General features: G+C 48.2%; 1 non-coding gene across 1 annotated transcript; it reads right to left on the bottom strand.

Moving 5' to 3' along the window:
* Nucleotides 1-14,700: 14,700 nt before the first annotated feature.
* LOC138360956 (5S ribosomal RNA) lies at nt 14,701-14,819 on the bottom strand. Its single transcript, XR_011226724.1, has one exon. It is a non-coding gene; the product is annotated as a 5S ribosomal RNA (ribosomal RNA).
* Nucleotides 14,820-22,566: the final 7,747 nt, after the last annotated feature.

Below are 22,566 nucleotides of genomic sequence, written 5' to 3'. Positions count from 1 at the left end.
CACAAGCCTGGAAACCCACTTCGGCCAATCATTAGCCAGATACCCACACCCACGTACAGACTGGCGAAGCGACTCAACGGCCTGCTGACTCCTTATGTTCCTTGCGCCTTCAGCCTGAAGTCTCCAAAGGAATTTGTTGACTTACTGCGGGGCACACGGGCCACAGGGATAAGAGCCTCGTTGGACGTAGAATCGCTGTTTACCAACGTACCTGTGGACGAGACAATCGGAATGATAGCCGACAGAGTGTATCGTGATCCAGCCTGTACTCCTCTTGACATGCCAGAAAATATTCTGAGGAAACTACTCCAAGCTTGTACTAAAGAGGCACCCTTCTTGAGCCCGGATGGGCACATGTATAAGCAAGTAGATGGGGTCGCCATGGGTTCTCCCCTAGGTGTCCTGTTTGCAAACTTCTACATGGGTACCATCGAGCAAAAAGTCTTAGTCGACATGAACTTGAAACCGGCCATATACTGCAGGTATGTTGATGACATTTTTACACAGGTACCTGATGTCAGACATCTGCAGGAGCTGAAGGAGGCATTTGAGCAGAGTTCCGTGCTGCGTTTCACTTACGAGACGGAAAAGGATGGGAAGCTGCCCTTTCTAGATGTAACAGTCATGGAAAAGGGCGGAAGTTTCCACACTGCAGTCTACACTAAGGAAACGAACATAGGAATGTGCCTAAATGCCAACAGCGACTGCCCTGACAGGTACAAGAGGAGTGTTGTTAACGCATACGTCGACCATGCTCTCAGCAACAGATCAGAATGGAAGCAAGTCGACGAAGAACTCTGTAGGGTAAGGCAGGTCCTAGTCAATAACGGCTTCTCCAATGGTTTCATCGAAGACATCATAAGAAGGAAAGTGAAAAGCCATGCAACCTCTGAAGAGACAACTAACACAACACCTATACCCCCTATTAGACTATTTTACAGGAACTTCTTTTCCACAGCTCATAAAACGGAGGAAAGGGTCCTGAAAGATATTGTTAATAGAAACGTTATCCCTACAGACAAAAATCAGAGGATACAACTGACGATTTACTATAAAACCAGAAAAACGGCCAGCCTACTCATGAGAAACTCTCCAGACACAAAACAGAACGCTTTAAAAGAGACTAACGTCGTCTATGCCTTCAAATGCCCACTTGGGGACTGTAAGCTCCAAAAAACCCAGTATATAGGCAAGACAACAACATCTCTTTCTAGGCGTTTAACGATGCATAAGCAACAGGGCTCCATTAAGGAACATATAATCTCTTCCCACAACCAAACCATCGCCAGAGAAATCCTAGTAAACAACACAGAAATCATCGATAGATACAGCGATAGCAGGCGGCTTGACGTTTGCGAGGCACTACACATCAAGAAGTCAACACCAGCAATGAACAGCCAATTATTGCACAACTATATTCTACCCACCTCAAGACTCCGCTCCAATATAGAAGCATCAAGAAATATGGACCAATAGGCTTTCTACAAACACTTCTATTCAATATCCATTGTTTCTGTTCTGTCTTGTGTTGATACTTTTAATACCCTATTAATATCCCCTCTTGTTCTGTCTTGTGTTAATGCCACATCACCCCTCCCACCTCACTCAAATGTAGATATAAAATCGGAGATACGTAAGTTATAATCAGTTGTGTATTTGTGAAGTCTTTGAAAATGTAATAAGTTTTACGAAACGCGCCCGTGTCGCGTCAGACTAGAAATAAAAATGAATTTTGGAGAAGTGATTTTTTATTTACCTCCAACAGTGAAGCGTAATGTACGAAAGATTGAGAAAATTTGTGTTAGAATTATTAATCTTACTTTTTCGGTCATATTTAATAATATATGTCTACAGGAAAGACTGCTACCAAAATATACTAATATATATATATATACATATATATATATATATATATATATATATATATATATATATATATATATATATATATATATATATATATATATATATACAAGCCTGAATGGACCTCGGGCATATATGCAACCGAAAACTCACACCCCAGAAGTGACTCGAACCCATACTGCCGGGAGTACTATGCAACTGGTGTACAGGCCACCTTAACCACTCGACCATCATGACCGTTCAAAAGATGAAGGTAGCCGAGGCTGTTTTCCCCCACCATCCCGACGGCACTCTGATCGAAATCTTGGTTACAGTATTTTATCAAATCACCTCATTCTTTGGGGCTGTAGTGCTAAATACTAGCTGTTTACTGCTTTTTATGAATGTTTAAAATTAAAGTAATTCTGAAACTATTCCGATAACACGTAAACAATTCACAAACACCAAAGCAATGTTGATTATAAATAAACACAAATGAAACTGTTGCAATGCAAAATTTGTTGACTATATGCTAATAATAATTATATTATTTGAACTATCAAAATAATCCAGAAATTTTTCTAATAGTTCTATAGCAGTGCTGATAGTTCTGGAACAATACCAAAAATTTAAAATATAAATAACTGTTCGGAAAACTGAAATAATGATAATATTGAAACAATGACAATAATTTTGAAAATATGCTAGTTATACTGAAACTATGATAATCCTAAAGGAATGATAATATACTGATAAATTTTTAGTTATGTAGAAACAATCTAATAATTCTGGAACAATGCAAGTAATACTGAAACCATTGAAACAGTTTCAGAAAAAATGGAAGATAAAAAATAATGATAATTCTGAAATAATGTTAATATTTCTGAATCACAGTAATGAAATAATGATAATAATACTGCATCAACGCTAATAATGCTTAAAAACGTTAATGATAAGGAAATAATGAAAAATTAACTGAAAACGTGGAACAAATGCTGAAAACAATGCCAATGATTCAGAAACCATGCTAATAGTTCTGCAACAGTGCAAATAATACTGAAACAATGCTAATAATACTGAAGGAATTTTAATAATATTAAAACAATTAAAAAATGCTAAGAAAAATGAGAAAATTAGTAGGAGCTGTGATGAGGATTCCAACCTGCTCACTTGGAACTTCCAAGCCTACATATAAACCACTTAACCAGAACATGCTGAAAAACAATTAAACCTGGGATTCAATTAAAACCTTTGGTGATCCTGATGCTTCAACAGAAGCCTAGTCAGGATTTCACTTATTGCTCACACTGAAACAATGCTAATAATATTTAAGCAATTCTAATAATATTTAAGCAATTCTAATAATATTGAAGCAATGCTAATCATGCTGATTCATTGCTAATAATACTGAATGAGATGAAATGGATTTTCACACTGGCAACGATTTCAACAGCCTGCAGCACTGAGCAAGGGTTCAGGATCTGCAGGCCATCAATGCATGTGGTGCATCGTGGCGAGAACAACAGTCACGACTCCGATGTTGCGATATTTGAGAGTATTACACAAGGTGGTAATATCCACCACCAGAATATCGTCATCTCGCGTCACTAGGACGTAATCTAGTAAAAGTAAATCGTAATCGTAAAAGACGTTATAGGGCGTAAGTAACTAAGGGGTTCCCACCTAATGTTATGATAAATAAGGTGCAGAGCTGTGAAGCAGGACTACCCAGGTATGCCAAAGGGGACTTAAGTAGACTAACGTATCTAGGCGCTTGGCAGAACTTAGGAAGGAGTTAAAAGGAAATCTTTCGTAATACTAACATAGGTTTACTGACCAAGCTTAACACTATTACACTAGGAGGGTTTACACGTTAAATGAGAGCATCACGCTAGCAAAGCTAAACAATCAGCATAATCAAGGTGGGAATGACTCCAGGAGAGTTAGTATGCTTTAAGATCACCTGTCTCCACCACCAGTGAGGCACAGAATGAACTAACCTAAACACTCGTGATAACTCCAGTAATACCTGCTTATCACACTAACAGTTTCATGTGACGATGACTGGTGTACAGCTGCACACCAGTCATCATCACTTTGTCAATCAGTATCAGAACACTTTGTCAAATAATATTGCAAGAACTGATACCCAGTAATGATCTCTGAAAGAAAACGTATGTAACAAAAGTACACAACAACGAGTTTTATGGCACTGAGAGATAACACAGTGAAATCATCACACACTCGAAATCACTTGACTACAAACTGAGTATAAAAAAATACTCAGGTCTACATGAATAATTTGTACGAGTCACGCAGACTCCGTTCACATGTAAATTACTGAAATAACTAAATGAATAATGAAGCACTGAAAACATCGGTAACTACAACCCTAAATGTGTGATTACTACAATCCCGACACATATGACAGATGTGGCGACGTCACCACACGGTCTCGTCATAACAAGGCACCACTGCAGGCCTCACCTTCTCCACTCTACACCCGTAGCAGGTGCCTGAATAGTCCTGCTAAGCCTGGCGACTGACACGTAGAGTCAATAGCCGGGTGACAAGTACGAACACTATAACTTATAAGTTATAACACTAACGTAATTGGTCGTCCACACTCACATCCCAGTAAATTATTTCACACTTGGTTAACTGTGGCGTGACAGTCATGGGAATATCGCTGATGCACCATCAGTCTAATGAAGGCGTCCTTGCCTTGGCGGCATTAGCTTCACCTCACACTGGCCGCACGTGGCGTCCTGTCACCTTGGCGTTAGGTCCGGTACCAGTAGTCAATGTGGTGTCAGGTCCGGCACCAGTAGTCAATGTGGTGTTAGGTCCGGTATGAGTAGTCAATGTGGCGTTAGGTCCGGCGCCAGTAGTCAATGTGGCTTTAGGTCCGGCACCAGTAGTCAATGTGGCGTTAGGTCCGGCACCAGTAGTCAATGTGGCATTAGGTCCGGCACCAGTAGTCAATGTGGCATTAGGTCCGGCACCAGTAGTCAATGTGGCGTTAGGTCCGGCACCAGTTGTCAATGTGGCGTTAGGTCCGGCACCAGTAGTCAATGTGGCATTAGGTCCGGCACCAGTAGTCAATGTGGCATTAGGTCCGGCACCAGTAGTCAATGTGGCGTTAGGTCCGGCACCAGTAGTCAATGTGGCGTTAGGTCCGGCACCAGTAGTCAATGTGGTGTTAGGTTCGGCACCAGTAGTCAATGGGGCGTTAGGTCCGGCACCAGTAGTCAATGTGGTGTTAGGTCCGGCACCAGTAGTCAATGTGGCGTTAGGTCCGGCACCAGTAGTCAATGTGGCGTTAGGTCCGGCACCAGTAGTCAATGTGGCCTCCGCTGCATTGGGCCCCCACCTTGCTCCTTCTTTGGCCTCTCTGACTCCTTCCCCTGGCTCCCCACCCTCCTCTGTGGTTAGGTCGAGCCTCCAGCCCCCAGTGGTGACTACCTTGTCCCCTGGCGCGGCTCCTTCTCTAGTTGTAACTACTGCGCCTTTTAACCCCTCTCTCTCTGGGGGTTCTCACCGCCGTCCTCGTCACGGCCGCCCTCGCTCGATTCCTTCCAGTTCTGCTACCTATCAAGCCTTGTTTGGTCCCGCTTCGTGGACCAAATATTTTGATCTCCTCCCTCTTGATTCTGCGCCTCCTGACGATTTCTCCCTCCATCGACATCTCATTGATTCCGTGGATGCCTCCATTACTTTTAACCCCACTCGTCTCGGTACACGTGTCTTTGCTGCTCCTTCTCAGGATGCTGCTTCCCGCTTGGCTGCATTATCCTGCCTTGGCGAGACCCCTGTTCGGGTCTCGAAGAACGCTCAGTTGAATGCTAGTGTTGGCACTATTCTGCTCCCGCCCCATGTTGCGACCGGTGTTCGGGAGCTGCGCGACTGCCACGACGATATTCGACATATCCTTGCTGCCCAGGGCCATTCTATTCTCCAGGTGGACACGTTTACTCGTTCCCTCGTGGTAGTCGCCGTCAACCCCTCCAGGTTGTGAAGATTACCTTTGATGGTAGGACCCTTCCATCCTCTGTCATTCTTGCTGGTGCCAGGTGCTCTGTCCAGGAGTACATTCCTTCTCCTCGGCTCTGTAACAAGTGCTGGAGGTTTGGGCATGGTGCCCTCCGCTGCTCTGGGACTGTCTCTCTCTGTCCTTTGTGTGGTGGTGAAGGTCACTCTAAGTCGGAGTGCACTTCTCCCCAAGCTCGCTGCCTCAACTGCGGTGAAGCCCATCCTACCTTCTCCCGTGCGTGTGTCCATTACAAGCTTGAGGCAGCCTTCCTCAACTTGAAGCACCGGGAGCGTTTATCTTTTCCTGAGGCGAGGTACCAGGTTCGCCGGCTCCCGCCTTATACTAACGCCTCTTATGCTCGCGTGTTGCGCTTTTCTTCTCCTCGTCCTTCCCTCCTTCCTCAGACTCTCAACCGTTTCCGGGCCTTGGACCCTGATACACCCACTGCCTCCTCCTCTGTTCCTTTGCGTTGTGTCCCGAGGGGTCCCCCTCCTGGTCCTCTGTCTGGGGTTCCCCTTCTTTCTACCCGGTCTGTCATGTCTCCTGTGTCTTCTTCCTCGTCTCCCTCCGTTCCTCCTTCCCCGTCTCCCTCCGTTCCTCCTTCCCCCCCTTCCCCTCCGTCTCTTGACTCTCCCCGCCGCCTGTCGGTGCGGGCTGATGTCCATTGCTCTCCAAACGGCCGTCATGTGTGCTCTCGTTCAGCTTCTCCTGTTGAGACGCTAGAATCCGTTGCCCAGTACGTGGTTGTTGGGACACCTGTCTCTTTACGTCAGAAGCGTAAACCTGGCTCCTCTCCTTCCTCCTCCCCGGCGGGTAAGAAGGTTTCGCTTTCTTCCTCGGCCCCTACTTCTGCCTCTCTCGCTCCATCCCCTCCCATTTCGGTGGTTGCGCCCCCTGTTCCTGCTATGGAGGTTTCTTTAGCCCCCGCTTCCCTCTCAGTTGCTGCCCTTGCTGAGGTACGCTCCCCTCTTTCTACCCCTCCTCTTCCTGCTGCTGTCCTTGCCTGCTCCTCCTCTTCCTCCTCCTCCGGACCCCGCTCGCCCGCCTCTGATCTGTTCTCCCGTTTCCTTCCCTCCGTCTTTGCTCAGTTTACCCATGCCCCCTAACCCTGACTTTTCTGACCCTGATATTCTTTAACGTACTCTGTTGCTCTTTCGCCTTTGTTTCTTCCTTGTTCTCTGTTTTTGTCCTTTCTCTTCTCGTCGTTGTCCATTCTTCAATGGAACGTTCGAGGTTATTACGCCAATTTCCTCGAACTCCAACTTCTGATTTCGCGGTTTTCGCCCCTTTGTGTCTGTTTCCAGGAGCCGATGCTTGGTGCTCGTCCTGGTCGTTTTCGTGGCTATTACTTTCTCTCCCCCCTCCCCCCCAGCTGTTGCTGGGGCTTCTAATTCTTCTGCTCTTTTGATTCGTGCTGATGTTCCCTTTGTTCCTTTACTTTTTCCTTCGCCTCTCCATTGTTCTGCTGCTCGTATCTTTGTGGGGAAATGGTACACTGTTTGTTCCATTTATCTCCCCCCGAGTGTCCCGCTTTCTCTTCCTGATTTGAAACACCTCCTAGACTCCTTGCCGGAGCGTGTGCTCCTGCTGGGTTATCTTGAGGTTATCTTGAGATGATTTCGGGGTGTTAGTGTCCCCGCGGCCCGGTCCTCGACCAGGCCTCCACCCCCAGGAAGCAGCCCATGACAGCTGACTAACTCCCAGGTACCTATTTACTGCTAGGTAACAGGGGCATTCAGGGTGAAAGAAACTTTTGCCCATTTGTTTCTGCCTCGTGCGGGAATCGAACCCGCGCCACAGAATTACGAGTCCTGCGCGCTATCCACCAGGCTACGAGGCCCCGAGGCCCCTGGGTGACTTCAATTGTCGTCATTCTCTTTGGGGTGACGTTCTGACGAATACCTGGGGTCGCCTTCTTGAGCCGTTTCTTCTCTCTTCTTCCCTGTCTCTTCTGAATTCTGGTGAGCCCACTCATTTGGACTCTCGGACTCGCACCCTTTCTTGTCTTGATCTTTCTCTCTGCACTTCTTCTCTTTACTTAGATTTCACGTGGCAGGTACTTGATGACCTCCATGAAAGTGATCGTTTCCCCATCCTTGTTTCCTTTTTCTCTTTTCGCCCTTCCCTCTCTTTCCCTAGGTGGCAGTTTGCTAAGGCAGACTGGACCCTATTTTCCCTCAGTACTACTCTCTCTGACCTCTCCCTTCTGCCTCTCTCTCGCGCTCTCCTCCTTTTTCATGACACTGTCTTCAACGCTGCCCTTCGCTCTATCCCTCGCTCTTCCTCTCGGGGTCCACGAAAGTGCGTTCCCTAGTGGAATGCGGACTGTGCTCGGGCTGTCCGCTGTAAGCGTGCAGCCTGGAAGAGGCACCGCCGTAGGCAGACGACCGATTCTTTTCTTTTCTTTTGGAAAGCGAGTGCGGTGGCCCGTAGGGCCATCCGTACGGCTAAACGTGAAAGTTGGGTATCTTATGTCTCAACAATTACGTCCGAAACTCCTCTGTCCCAGATCTGGAAGCGTATCCGCAAGATAGCGGGTAAATTCGTTCCCGATGTTTCACCGGTCCTTCACCTCCATGATACTCTTGTGGCGGACCCGTTGCAGGTCGCTTCCGTACTGGGTTCCCACTTTTCTTCTGTTAGCTCTGGTCTTCATCTTCCCCAATCTTTTCTTCTTCGTAAACCTGTCCTTGAGTCTCGTCCTTTAGATTTCTGCACTCGTCTTCAACTTCCCTATAATGATCCCTTCTCTCTCTCTGAACTTCGTTCTGCCCTGGCCCTCTGCGGTTCTACGGCGGCGGGCTCCGATGGTATTCATTATGAGATGCTTCGCCATCTCCTTCCGTGCACGTCTCAGTATTTACTGAGTCTGTATAATCAGATCTGGGAGTCGTCGTCAGTCCCTGAGCACTGGCTCGATGCCGTTGTCCCCCCTGTTCGCAAACCGGGGTCTCTGGGTACTTCTCCTAAGGACTTTCGCCCTATTGCTCTCACAAGTTGTGTCTGCAAACTCTTTGAACGTATGGTTAACGTTCGTCTGATGTGGTTCCTGGAACACCATCACCTCCTCTCCCCTTCTCAATTTGGTTTCCGCAAGTGCCGCAGCACGACAGATGTCCTGGTGAACTTGGAGGTTTATATTCGTACTGCTTTTGCTGCGAAGACCTCCGTTGTTGTCGTCCTTTTTGACCTGGAAAAGGCTTACGACACCACTTGGAGATATCATATTCTATCTCAACTTCATTCTTTTGGCCTTCGTGGTCATCTCCCTCTCTTTCTCCACAGCTTCCTCTCCCGTCGTTCCTTTCGGGTGCGCCTTGGTACCGCGCTCTCTGCCTCTTTTCAGCAATACGAAGGTGTGCCCCAGGGTAGTGTTCTGAACACTACTTTTTCTGGTTGCCCTCAATGGTCTTCTTTCTTCTCTTCCTTCTGGTGTCTTCTCCGCTCTCTATGTCGATGATCTTACCCTTTGCTGTCAGGGTGATGAATCGCCTCTCCTTCAGCGCCGGCTTCAACTTGCAATTGATGCCGTGTCGTCTTGGGCCACCGATCATGGCTTCAAGTTCTCTACTTCTAAGACTTGTGCCATGACTTTTACGCGGAAACGGGTTGTTCTTCGTCCCTCTTTGTCACTTTATGGCGATCCCCTTGAATACTAAGATTCCGCAAAGCTTTTGGGGTTATTCCTTGACACTCGTTTGTCTTGGTCTCCCCATATCTCTTACCTCCGTGTTGAGTGCTCTAAGGCCCTTACCCTCCTTCGGGTCTTGTCCCATACTTCTTGGGGAGCAGATAGGCGCACTCTCCTTGCTTTACATTCCTCTCTTGTCCTGTCTAAGCTCGATTATGGTTGCCCTGCTTACTCGTCTGCCTCTCCTTCTACTCTTCGCCGTCTTGATGCTTTGCACCATACTGGGTTGCGCCTCAGTTCTGGTGCCTTTCGTTCGACTCCCGTCCTTAGCTTGTATCTTGACACTGGCTTCCTGTCTCTCCAGGAACAGTAGATAGCTACTGTCTTCGCTATCTTGCGCGGTCCTTACAACATCCTTCCTCTCGCCTCTGTCGTGCTTTAACTTTTACCCCTCCTGCGGTTCCTGTTCCTCTTCACCACCTCCCTCTTTCTGTCCGGTTATCTCACCTCCAGGATTCTCTTTCCGTTCGTATTTCTAATGTTTCTCCTCGTGTTGTTCCTTCTTTGCCCCCGTGGAGAGTCCCTCTTCCGCGGTTTTGTACTTCCTTGACCCGTATCACTAAAGCTTTTACCCCTCCTACGGTTCTAAAACGCCTTTTCCTTGAGCACTTTTCTTCTCACTCCCGCTCCGTTTCTGTCTTCACCGATGGGTCTAAGTCGGCGGATGGTGTTGGCTACTGTTGTTTTTCCTGATCGCACTTATATGTGTCGCTGACCTCCGGAGACTAGCATCTTTACAGCGGAACTTTATGCTATTCTCTATGCTCTTCGTCTCCTGCTTTCTCGTTGTCAGTCCTCCTTTGTAGTTGTTGTTGACTCTCGTAGTGCCCTCATGGCTCTCGGGTCCTTTAATCCGGTTCAACCAGTAGTTGTCGAGATCCAGCATTGACTGTTTCTTGTTCACAGTAAATTTAAGTCGGTTGAGTTTTGTTGGGTTCCCAGCCATATTGGTGTGTCTTTAAATGAGCGTGCGGATGCTGCCGCCAAGGAAGCTGTCTGCTCTTGTCCCATCTCTCGTAAAGGCATTCCGTATTCCGACTTTTACCCGGTTATCCATTCCTCAGTCCTTACCCGTTGGCAGGCTTCTTAGTTGTCTCTTACTGGTTACAAGCTACGTACTCTTAAATGTTGTGTTTCCTCGTAGCCGTCCTCCTTCCACCGTAACCGGCGGTGGGAAACAGCTCTGACGAGATTGCGTATTGGCCATACTCGCTTAACCCATGGTCACTTGGTGGAGCGCCGCCCTGCTCCTTACTGTCCTAGTTGCATTGTCCCTGTTACGGTCGTGCATGTCCTTCTTGAATGTCCTGACTTCCAGGACAAGCGTGTGTCTTGCTTTCCGACCGCCCCTCGCGGTCACCTGTCCCTCAATAGAATTCTTGATGACTCGGATACTTTTGATATCGTTCGCCTTATGCGTTTTTGTTCTCGTATTGGCATCCTTGGTGATATTTAGCGCCCTCTGATTATTTTGCGCATTTGATAGTGCTACATAGCCTTCTCGGTTTGGTGCCTTCTTTTGATAATTACTTAATTACTTACTTGTGCAGCCAGGCTCAAATCCAAGCGTAGGAAAATTCAGCAAATTCAATTTCAATAAAAAACCAGCATTGAATGTAATGAAACGCCATGTTCTGGGTGAGTCCCGGAGGCTCTCCGGAGCTATCCAGACTGATGTGGATATGTATAACTTTCTGGCATCAGTCAATGTGAATGGAGTTCTCGACCACGGCCAGAACCTGGCTCTCTCAGAGAGGCATGTAGAGCAATGGCCTATAGAAACCCCAGTGTCGTTGGGAGCTTTCTATGTCTGCCATTGACCGGGTCTGGTACCCAGAAAAGTAGGATCCTCAAAACAAACCCATATTCTGGTGATAAATTGCTACCGAAAGCCAAATGAATGGACAGAACTCCACAAACGAAAAGTAACACATGAGCATGACGTCATGATACCGCCACGCCGTTGTCAGCGCAACACCCCTCCCCCATCCCCAGGAGGGGAATAGGGGAGCCCCAGACCCTCGCGCTGGCGATCCACCCACCAGTTTGTAGGCTGGATGTTAAAACGCGTGAAAAACACCGACGACCCGAGGGAAGGAGGGATGCTGGGGAGCCTCCGGGACTTGCCCAGAAAATGGCGTTTCAATATGTTCAATGTTGGTTTTCTGGGAGGAGCCCCGTCGGCTCATCGGAGCTACCTCACCAAATTTAAGGAAAAGAGGGAAGGACCTGGGAAGCAGAAGTCACTCGCCCAAAGACAAAAAAAAAGATATCTGGCATAACCAAAGAACTGTGCAGACGACCCAGGAGACCCGAACCCTGTAATAGGAAGGAGGGAAGGGAACCCCTGCCAACCCAAAGCACGGCCACAACCAGAGAGACCAAAACGCATAGACAACGCAACGCAGAGAGCCGCAACCAAACAACACATGAGGCACCACGGCCTGACCAACCAAGCATCAACCACCCAAGGACCCCTCCGGAAAGCAGCAGACTCATACAACGTCAGAAAAGGAGACGACTGGAACCGAACAAACCTACGACCAGGCCCAAAAGAGCAGAAACCCTGCGCTGGAGGAGAGCATGAAGCTCCCCAACCTGACCCCCAGAGTCCAATGTCAACAGGAAAAGACCCGAAGAAAAAAAACCCGAACCGAAGAGGCCACTACAAACCAAGGTAAAGAGAGAAAAAGAGAGCACCCCTACCAAAGACCAGGACGGCTCGGGCGGCGCATGAACAAGGCGGAGGTGAAACTATGCAAAAGACAGCAGATGAAATGGAGCAGACGGAACATCAATACCGAACACAAGCATGAGCAGCTCCGCCAGCGCTGTATGATACGAGGCAACAGTATTCAGCATAAGATGACGGTCCGGAAACAACCATGAAAGGAAGGACAAAACAACCCTATAAGAGACCGAAGGACACCTATGCAATGATAGGAAAAAAAAGGACCGCTAGGAACTTCATTCTGTCGTCGAGACGAAGCATGCAGGTGGGAGCCTAATAACCAAGCAACCAGCTCTCCATACAAATGGTGATAAACACGAGTCAGAAACTCCAGACACGAGGACTTTAGGAGAATAACAAACCAGCCTCGTAATGGGCTGGACCTATCCGCTGAAAGAAGTAGAGCTGCAGGAAGACCCTCGGGTTTGGACGCTGGGCAAGCAGCGCCTGAAACAGACTGGGCCAGCTACCAAGAAGCCAGAACAACAACTCTCCCCCGGTAAGTCTCCAAGCATTCCAGGACCCGGAGCAACCAAGCAGAACCGGAGGGAAGAGGAACAGGAAACCCCCACCTTGCCCCGTCCTTCCCGAAGGCATCGACTTCGACGGCCTTGCAGTCGGGGAAGGGCTCCACGAATACCTTGAGATGCTTCGACTGTGCCAACGCGAAGAAGTCAACCTCCGGAGGCCCGAACGTCTGGCAGAGCCAACAAGAGGAGTCAGTGCCGACTGTTCACTCCGTGGAAGGGAACGAAGTGGGACTGGCCATCTGCCAGGACAATGGTCACCACTCAAACGTGAACTGCCAGGACACCCAAATCCCGAAAATTCAGTAGACGAGTCATCCAAAGCGACCAGCTTCAAGCCAAGGACCGCATCAAACCCTCCGCAGTACAGGGAAGGAACCACTGTGGAACAGTCTGACTGGAGCCGGATCGTCGATCCGCGAGCGACCCGAATCCTCCGGACCGACATCAACACAGCAGCAAACTCTCGCGCCATGCAGTGAGCCCGACAGAAGGACAGACTCCATCGCCCCTGGCCGGTCAGGTGAGCACTGGTCACAAGGCCCCCAGCCAAGGGACGACGCGTCCATGAATAACCCGAGCGAGGACTTGGGTAGGCACCAAGGCACTGAACCCCGGAACCCAAAGAGGAAGACGGCAACTCAGAAACCAACACAAAGCCCCCGGAGGCCGAACGCAGCAGCCACGAGAGAGGCAGAAGGGACTTTCCCGCTGGAACCCAAACAGTCGACAAAGCCACACCCGACCCAGCAGGTAGACCATCATGGCAAAAATCAGGCTCCTGCACAAATCCTCGAGAAATCGCCGTGTGTATATCTCTCTCAGGAGCCCTCAGAAACGACAAAGGTGGGAACGTAGGCGAAACAGAGCCGCGGGAGGAAGAGACAAGGAAGCAGTCCGAGTGTCCCACACAAGACCCAGCTAAGACCGAACCCGAGAGGGAGCCAGATGGGACTTCCTCCAGTTCACCACGAACCCGAATCCAGCGAACCGGGAAAGAACCAAAACCCTGCCGAGCAGACACGCAGACTGGCCAGAACCAGCCAGAACCTGAACACCTAACAGATGCAAGCAGACCACCACGACCATAAGTAAGGCATGTGAAAACGCAAGGCGCCAGGTACAAACCGAATGGAAGACAAAGAAAACGGTAACCCCTACGCCCAACAATGAAAACCTAGCCAGACCCAGAACTGAGGATGAATTGGGATGTGCCAAGATGCGTCTGCACGGTCCAAGGACTCCATCCAAGTGTCCGGCTCCAACCGAACACGGACCTGGGGCAGTGTAACCATCTGAAGGAGGGGCAAAACCCATGAACTAGAAAGTTCATTCAGTCCGTGCAGTCCCATGTCGGGACCGAAACAGGCGATAACCCACCGGGAAAACGAGGTCTCATTGACCACGCCCAAACGAACCACTATGACAAAACCCAAACAGAGCACAGGAGAAGAAGCCCGCAAAAGAACCGACGCACCTGTGAGTACCCGAATGGCACGCATGACGATCCCCCCCACCAAACAGAACAGAAGGCACGAATCCGGCACCACTGGCCCACTATGACGGAAGAACTCCGAGCCCTGGCAAGACCCTTTTGTGAAAGCCCCCTCCACGAGCTCCGGAGGTCATCTTGAGATAATTTCGGGGCTTTTTAGTGTCCCCGCAGCCCGGTCCTCGACCAGGCCTCCACCCCCAGGAAGCAGCCCGTGACAGCTGACTAACACCCAGGAACTTATTTTACTGCTAGGTAACAGGGGCATAGGGTGAAAGAAACTCTGCCCAGTGTTTCTCGCCAGCGCCTGGGATCGAACCAGGACCACAGGATCACAAGTCCAACGTGCTGTCCGCTCGGCCGACCGGCTCCCCTAAACATTATTGCCAACAGCATTTGGTGTTCCCAGCCGGTCACCCATCCAAGTACTAACTAAACCCAACGTTGCTTAACTTCGCTGATCGGACGAGAAGCGGTGTTCTCAACGTGGTATGGCCGTTGGCCAGAGGACTAATAAGTCTGACATAGGACGGCAACGAGATGAAGCTGCCCGCAGACACTGCTCAACCACAGACTGCAAACAACAACGACCAAATTAACCGACGCACCTGTGAGTACCCGAACGGCACGCATGGCAATCCCCCCGCCAAACAGAACAGAAGGCACGAATCCGGCACCACTGGCCCATCATGATGGAAGAACTCCGAACTCTGGCATGACCCTTCCAGGAAAGCCCCCCTCCACGAGCCCCCTGGAAGACTAACAAGTCCGACATAGGACGGCAACGAGACGAAGCTGCCCGCAGACACTTAACAACCACAGACTCTGCAAACAGCAACGGCCAAAAAAGGCGAAAAAAAAACAGACGAGCCAGGGGCCCAAGCAGATTCAAGGGAAGACGCAAGCACTGCCCGCTGACAAAATGGATGCCAAGCCTCCAACGAGAAGAGGGCAGTTTGCAAACCAGGACGACCCCCGGGAACTTCATAACAAACCAAGTAAGGACAAGAAGATCCATACATGAAGAATTCTGAACCACTACGAAGGTGTAGTCACCTTACCAGGTCGCGCAGGAGGTAAGCCACAAGGGCATCCCGCACATGGAACTAAATGTGGGAAGCCAAAAACCTCCACAAGCTGGAACCGAAGAACGTACAGGAGATCGGAATTGAACTCAGGGAGGGGTAGAGGAAACCAAAACCAATGCGTAACAGGGGGGAGAAAAGAGAAAACCACTCCTTGCAACACCAAGCCTCGCTCAAAGGGTACAAAAACCCAGGCAGGGTCCAACGGGGCCCCAGAATCCCTACTCTGAGGACCCATGGCGAGCCATCCCCCCCATAGCCCCAGCCTCACAAGAAGAAGCCGGGCCAGACGAAAAAACACTAAGAAAGAGGGGCCCACTGGTCAGACCCATACTCATTGGCAGGAGGAACAGGCTCGAATGCCTCCGCCGCCACCCCGGAAGAGGACACCCCCAAAACCACCCAAGTCTCAACACAAACTAGATCCTGCTCCGCCTCCTAACCCACTGATGGGTCGGAGCCAGAAGCAAGGATGGGGAGGGGCGGGACCGGACACACAACAGAAGGGGAAGGAAGGGCGGAAGGTACCAAAGTCGAAGTGACTCTTACCCCTTAGGTCCGGGTCCCTAAAACCAAAACGTGGCAATTTCGGGGCATCCGGGGAAAGCAACCAACCCATCGCATTGCAGCAACCAGAACTTAGCATGCAACGCAGTTGCTGCTTGCACCCTCAGATCATGATCCAACCCGTCCTCTTAAAAATAACGTCACTTTTGGCTCGTATGCGCGATATGGCTAAATTTGGACGTAATTTGAAATGAAATCGACTCACAAAAGTGACGTTCTGTTCCATTTTCTATTTGAGTCGTCCGGCGTACGCGCAGAGGCTATAAGAGGACACTTTAAATTAACGTTTTTCATAACGTTTTGAAACTTTATGAGAATTTCCTGCCCACCTAACCTATCAGAGGACCCTTAACTTACTGTTGTTGAAAAAAAAATCCCAAATTTATTTTCACTTTATTTTCATTTTCAAATTACGTCCAAATTCGGCCATACGGGCAAACGGCCAAAAGCGACGTTCTTTTTAAGAGGACAGGTTGTGATCAGCAGCGAGGGTGAAATGGAGCACGAACCCCCAACAAACGTCGCACGACTCCGGGTCAAAGGTATCATCGACCCTACAGGCACCATGGCGGAGGCACAACCGGTGAATGTCACCCTCACACAAGGGGACAGAGCAACCATCATCCTCTCACGAAGTGAGGAGGGGGACCCAAGGGTCACATCAATTGGACCACAGAGCCCCCACGGGGTTTCCCCAGGGCCCTTAGCCTTGGTAACGCACTAAGGGAAGCCCAGGCAGGGTACTGCAAACCGGCGCCCAAAACTACCAAGCAGTCTTCTAAACCTGAACACCCGGGATGTGTCCACTCACGAGTGCCAAGCAGGGGGGTACCACCAAAAACATTGATAAATATAAGAGAATGACCCTGAAGATAAAGAGGTAGCAACCAACCAAAGGCAGAACCCCCCCCCCTCCCAGGCAGGAAAAACAAAAACAAAAGAAAACCCTTACAAGGAGACACTATACCCAAGCAGAACAGAGCCGGCTGCTAAAATATGTAATAAGTAGCTATGCAGTACCCTGCGCCCCTACCATTGACGAAACCTGCCTCCTACCCAGAGGCAAACAAGGGCAAGAAAACCCTTGCTGACTCCATGGGCAGTCATTACATAGTATAGTAGGCATTCACTAGTCTCAGGAGTCTATCACCAGTCTCAGGAGACTATGGAGTTGTGCTCTGGTTGTCGGTCTGGAGTGGCCTCTCCAGGGCGCAAAGCCAGGGTAGGTTGATATGGAGGCGAAGCTGTTACCCATGCAACAGGCCCCCCCACCTCTCCACTGCGCCGAAAGTCACCAATTCAAAGGCAACACCATTACGATTGATTCCAGCTCCGTCGCGGGAACTGTGAGCTCCGGAGTTGGCGAAAGAAAGCACAGACTCCAAACCTGGGGACCGCCGTGGTCGAGGCCAGAGAAGAATCACCCCATCAAGGGCAAGAACGACCTCGGCCTCCAGAAGCATACCCTAGGCCGCACGAGCCCCAGGAGGTTGACGTCCCGGTCTCACAGGATGGGGTTCCTGACAGAGATCGTCACAGCCCACTTTCACCCAAGGCCGGTTTCCTTCAAGACCAATCAGAAGGAAGAGTGATAATTTTTAAATATAACAATTATTACAATAATAATAATAATATAATTAATTATTTATTATCAACAGGCCGGTGATAACTATAAAGCAGTAAAAGACACAACGGAGGAAAACCCCAAGGTGAAGGCTTGGTGGACCCAAGCCGCATGGGCAGTACTTACTAGGGAAGGAAACCCTAGGCGCATGCATCCCGAGTACCATAGAATATTACTCCTGGCTTACACACGACCTCTAGAGACAGCCAACGCCGCAAGGCACAGAAACTGAAACCAAAGCAGGAGCCAGAGGCACACGACCTGTCAGTAACACATCAGTCAAGAACTTGTGGGAGGATTGCCAGCGCGAAGGTCTGAGTCGAGGGTCCCCCTTCCCCTGCCTGGGGAAGGGAAGATGGATTACACAGACAGCGGCGCGGCGGCATGATGACGTTATGCTCGTTTGCTACTTTTCGTTTTGGGAGTTCTGTCCAATCGTTCGGCTTTCGATAGCAATTTTTCACCAGAATAGAGGTTTGTTTTGGGGCGCCTATCTTTCTGGGTGCAAGATCCGGTCGATGACAGACATAGAATGCTCTCACCCACACTGGGGTTTCTATAGGCCATTCTTCCTCGTGCCTCTCTTAGGGGGCCAGGTTCTGGCCGTGGTCCTCCCCGATAGGGAAGGACTCCATGCACATTGACTGATGCCAGAAAGTTATACATATCCATATCACCCTAGATTGCTCAAGGGAGCCGACGGGGCTCCCACAGAAAACTTATTAACTGGGAACAAATAAACAAAGACCTCACAGAAATATGATTGGAGAGACATATAGATAATGCAAACTTAAACTAGTGCTTGGAGAAAATAGACACAGTAGCACTAGAAACATGTGCAAGTCACATACCAATACATTAATATACAATGTTTATTCAAAAGAAATTCTAAGGTGAAAGGGAAAAAAAATGGAAACTGTAACAAGATTGGCATTCCCTCTATAGGCGAAGAAAACAAATTGCAGAACATGTTTAACGCTCAAGTCTATCATGAGAACGACGAGGAAGGCTATATAGAGAAATAAACAATTGAGCTAAAGTGGCAAGAATCGTATAAAAATTCAGGAGAGGCAGAGTAAAAGGTGAAAGCAAATTAAAGAGGAATCCAAAATATTGTTTCTCCTATGTACAATCTATAACATAAACTACATCTTGCATTGGACCCTTGCACAAGGTTGATGGAACCATCACAGACGAGAGAAAAGGAATGAATGAAATACTGAGGTTACAGTAGGATTCTATTTTCAGTGAACCCCTGAACACATAGCAGATCAATGATGCAAACGAATACTTAATGAATGTAAAACCACGATTGAACCATATATCAGATGTCACCCTAACCCCATTCGACTTTGAAGTTGCCAAAAACAACATGGCCATGCACTCTGCATCAGGCCCAGATTCCTGGAATTCCATTTTCATGAATTTAATAGCTTCTTTTAATCGGTTGGTGCTGACCTTCCCAGTAAAATTCTACAGACTCGGACACACATTAACACACATCTCTCAGACAGCTATCCAAACTCTGTTCTCCTTTCACCAGTCAGCCCGACAGATGTTGTGTCCATCATACACTTATTAAAAACCAAACCTGGGAATATCAGTGAAATTCCATCCATTATATACAAGAGCACCTCTCATGCCATTGCGCCACCCATAGCTCTGATGTTCAACAAATCCTTAGTGTCATACCTTCCCTGATATCTTTAAAAAAAGCAAGAGTAACGCCAATTCATAAAGGAGGCAACCCAGCGGACATAACCAATTATAGATCAATATCAAATCTATCTATACAATCAAAAATATTTGAAAAAATTATCTACAAAAAGCTATACTCCTATCTCGTAAAATTTTACATACTTAACCCCTGTCAGTTCATCCTGTTCTCGCACTTTCTTAGTCAATATTGACTTATTAAATAAGTGCATATTTGACACACTAATTTATTGTGAATATTTTAGTTTACCTTGAAAAGCTTCATAGAAAACACCGACCTTATCTAACCTTCTTAGTATGTTAAGATAAGCATCTTATTGCTTCGTAATTACAATTATTACTTAACCTATACCTATAATAATTACAATTATTACTTAACCTATACCTATAATAATTACAATTATTACTTAACCTATACCTATAATAATTACAATTATTACTTAACCTATACCTATAATAATTACAATTATTACTTAACCTATACCTATAATAGGTTAAGTAATAATTGTAATTACGAAGCAATAAGATGCTTATCTTAACATACTAAGAAGGTTAGGAAAGGTCGGTGTTTTCTATGAAGCTTTTAAAGGTAAACTAAAATATTCACAATAAATTAGTATGTCACATATGCACGTATTTAATAAGTCAATATTGACTATACGAAAGTGCGAGAACGGGTTGGTCAGTTTGGCTTCCGCTCCCAAAAGAGCACCAACGAGGCAATTATTAGTCTCCTTGGTATAATTTACTCAGCCCTTGACAAAAATGAGTTTCCGATTGGATTCTTCATTGAACTGAGAAAGGCTTTTGATACTGTTAATCACAACTACCTCTTACTTAAACACCATTATTATGGACTCCGAGGCCTTGCCCTGGACTTTATCCGATCCTGTCTTGGTGATTGACACCAATATGTAGCCATCAATGATATAACCTCTCCCACTCTTCCAATAACAGTTGGAGTGCCAAAGGGCAGCATCTTGGGACCTCTCCTATTTCTTATATACATCAATGATTTTACTAATGTCTCTAATATTATTAAACCTATATTGTTTGCTGATGATACTACCCTCATCTACTCAGATCCCCAACCAACACACATTAAATAATGTTGTGAATAATGAATTAAAAATGTCCACTTATATATGTCAACCAACAAACTAACACTAAACATAGAAAAGACCTACTAAATCTTATTTGGAAGCAAATCAACAAATGCAATTCAGCTTCAGATAGACATCAGTAATAAAAATAATGGAAAGTCTCTTGGCGTATTCCTAGACAATGGACTGAACTTCAGCATCTACATAGAACACATAATTAAGAAAGTCTCTAAAACAGTTGGTATACTCTTCAAAATCAGATATTATGTAATTAACTCTGCACTCCTCTCACTATATTATGCACTAATGTTATCCCCTATCTTAATTATGGTATGTGCTCCTGCTGCCGTCCACTCCAATTGTGCTTGGCACCTTTTCCTTTTCCTTCTGTTTCGTTTTTCTCCCCCCTCTTCTCCTATCTGCTTGTCGTTTCCTGCCGACCTTTTGCTTGTTTTGGATCTTTCTTTGGACTTCTTCTATTTTGACGCCCGGGTGCTTGAGGAGGCATACTCGTGCACCCGTAGAACTGTTGTACCCGACGTCTCGAGTAAGGGAAATCTTTTATTGTCAATCCCCCTTTCGTCACTGAACCCGATCTCTACGGACTGACGGTTCTTAAGGTGGCGTTTGTGGGGCGTATACTCACGACGCACCCCTAGGGGGACCCGGCATGATCGGCGATAGCTTCCTGTTGGATGTCCTGCCTGTAATTGTGGCTCCATGGTGGGTATGGGGACACATTCGTGGATGAATTTCTTTCTCCGTCTCTATGTCGATAAATGTTTCCGTTGTATCCTCTCAGGCTCGTGGGGTGGGCGACCAAGCCCCCGAGTCGGCCTGTATTGGAAGACCAGGCTCTGTAGCTCCTGCTGCGTTGGGCCCCGACCTTGCTCCTCCTTTGACCGTCCTGACTTCTTCCTCCAGCTCCCCTCCCTTCTCTGTGGTTGGTTCGAGCCTCCAGCCCCCAGTGGTGACCACTTCGTCCCCTGGTGCGGCTAAGTCTCTCGTTGTGACTACTGCACCTTTTAACCCCTCTCTCTCTGGGGGTTCTCAACGCCGTTCGCGCCCCGGCCGCACTCGCTCGATTCCTTCCCGTACTGCCGCGTATCAGGCCTTGTTTGGTCCCGCTTCATGGGCCAAATACTTTGATCTCCTCCCTCTTGATTCTGCGCCTCCTGACGATTTCTCCCTCCATCGGCATCTTGTTGATTCCGTGGATGCCTCTGTTACATTCAACCCCACTCGTCTCGGTACACGTGTCATTGCTGCTCCTTCTCAGGATGCAGCTTCCCGCTTGGTAGCCCTGTCTTGCCTTGGCGAGATCCCTGTTCGGGTCTCCAAGAATGTTCAGATGAATGCCAGTGTTGACACTATTCTCCTCCCGCCCCATGTTGCGACCGGTGTTCGGAATCTGCAGGATTGCCAGGATGATATTCGTCATATCCTTGCTGCCCAGGGCCATTCTGTCCTCCAGGTTGACTCGTTTACTCGTCCTCCTCGTGGTCGTCGCCGTCAACCCCTTCGTGTTGTGAAGATCACCTTTGATGGTAGGACCCTTCCATCCTCTGTCATTCTTGCTGGTGCTAGGTGCTCTGTCCAGGAGTATATTCCTTCTCCTCGGCTGTGTAACAAATGCTGGAGGTTTGGGCATGGTGCCCTCCGCTGCTCTGGGACTGTCTCTCTCTGTCCTTTGTGTGGGGGTGAAGGTCACTCTAAGTCGGAGTGCACTTCTCCCCAAGCTCGCTGCCTCAACTGCGGTGAAGCCCATCCTACCTTCTCCCGTGCCTGTATCCATTACAAGCTTGAGGCGGCCGTCGTCAACTTGAAGTATTGGGAGCTTCATCTTTTCCTGAGGCGAGGCACCAGTTTCGCCGGCTCCCACCTTATGCTAACGTTTCTTATGCTCGCGTGTTGCGCTCTTCCTCTCCTCGTCCTTCCCTCCCTCCTCAGACTCTCAACCGTTTCCGGGCCTTAGACCCTGATACGCCCACTGCCCCCTCCTCTGTTCCTTTGAGTTCTGTCCCGAAGGGTCCCTCTCCTGGTCCTCTGTCTGGGGTTCCCCTTCTTTCGACCCGGTTTGTCGTGTCTCCTGTGTCTTCTTCCTCGTCTCCCTCCGATCCTCCTTCCCATCTTTTTCCTCCATCTATTGGCTCTC

The sequence above is a fragment of the Procambarus clarkii genome, unplaced genomic scaffold (assembly GCF_040958095.1).
Source record: "Procambarus clarkii isolate CNS0578487 unplaced genomic scaffold, FALCON_Pclarkii_2.0 HiC_scaffold_134, whole genome shotgun sequence".
Lineage (NCBI taxonomy): Eukaryota > Metazoa > Arthropoda > Malacostraca > Decapoda > Cambaridae > Procambarus > Procambarus clarkii.
This window is presented reverse-complemented; position numbering and strand designations above follow the sequence as displayed.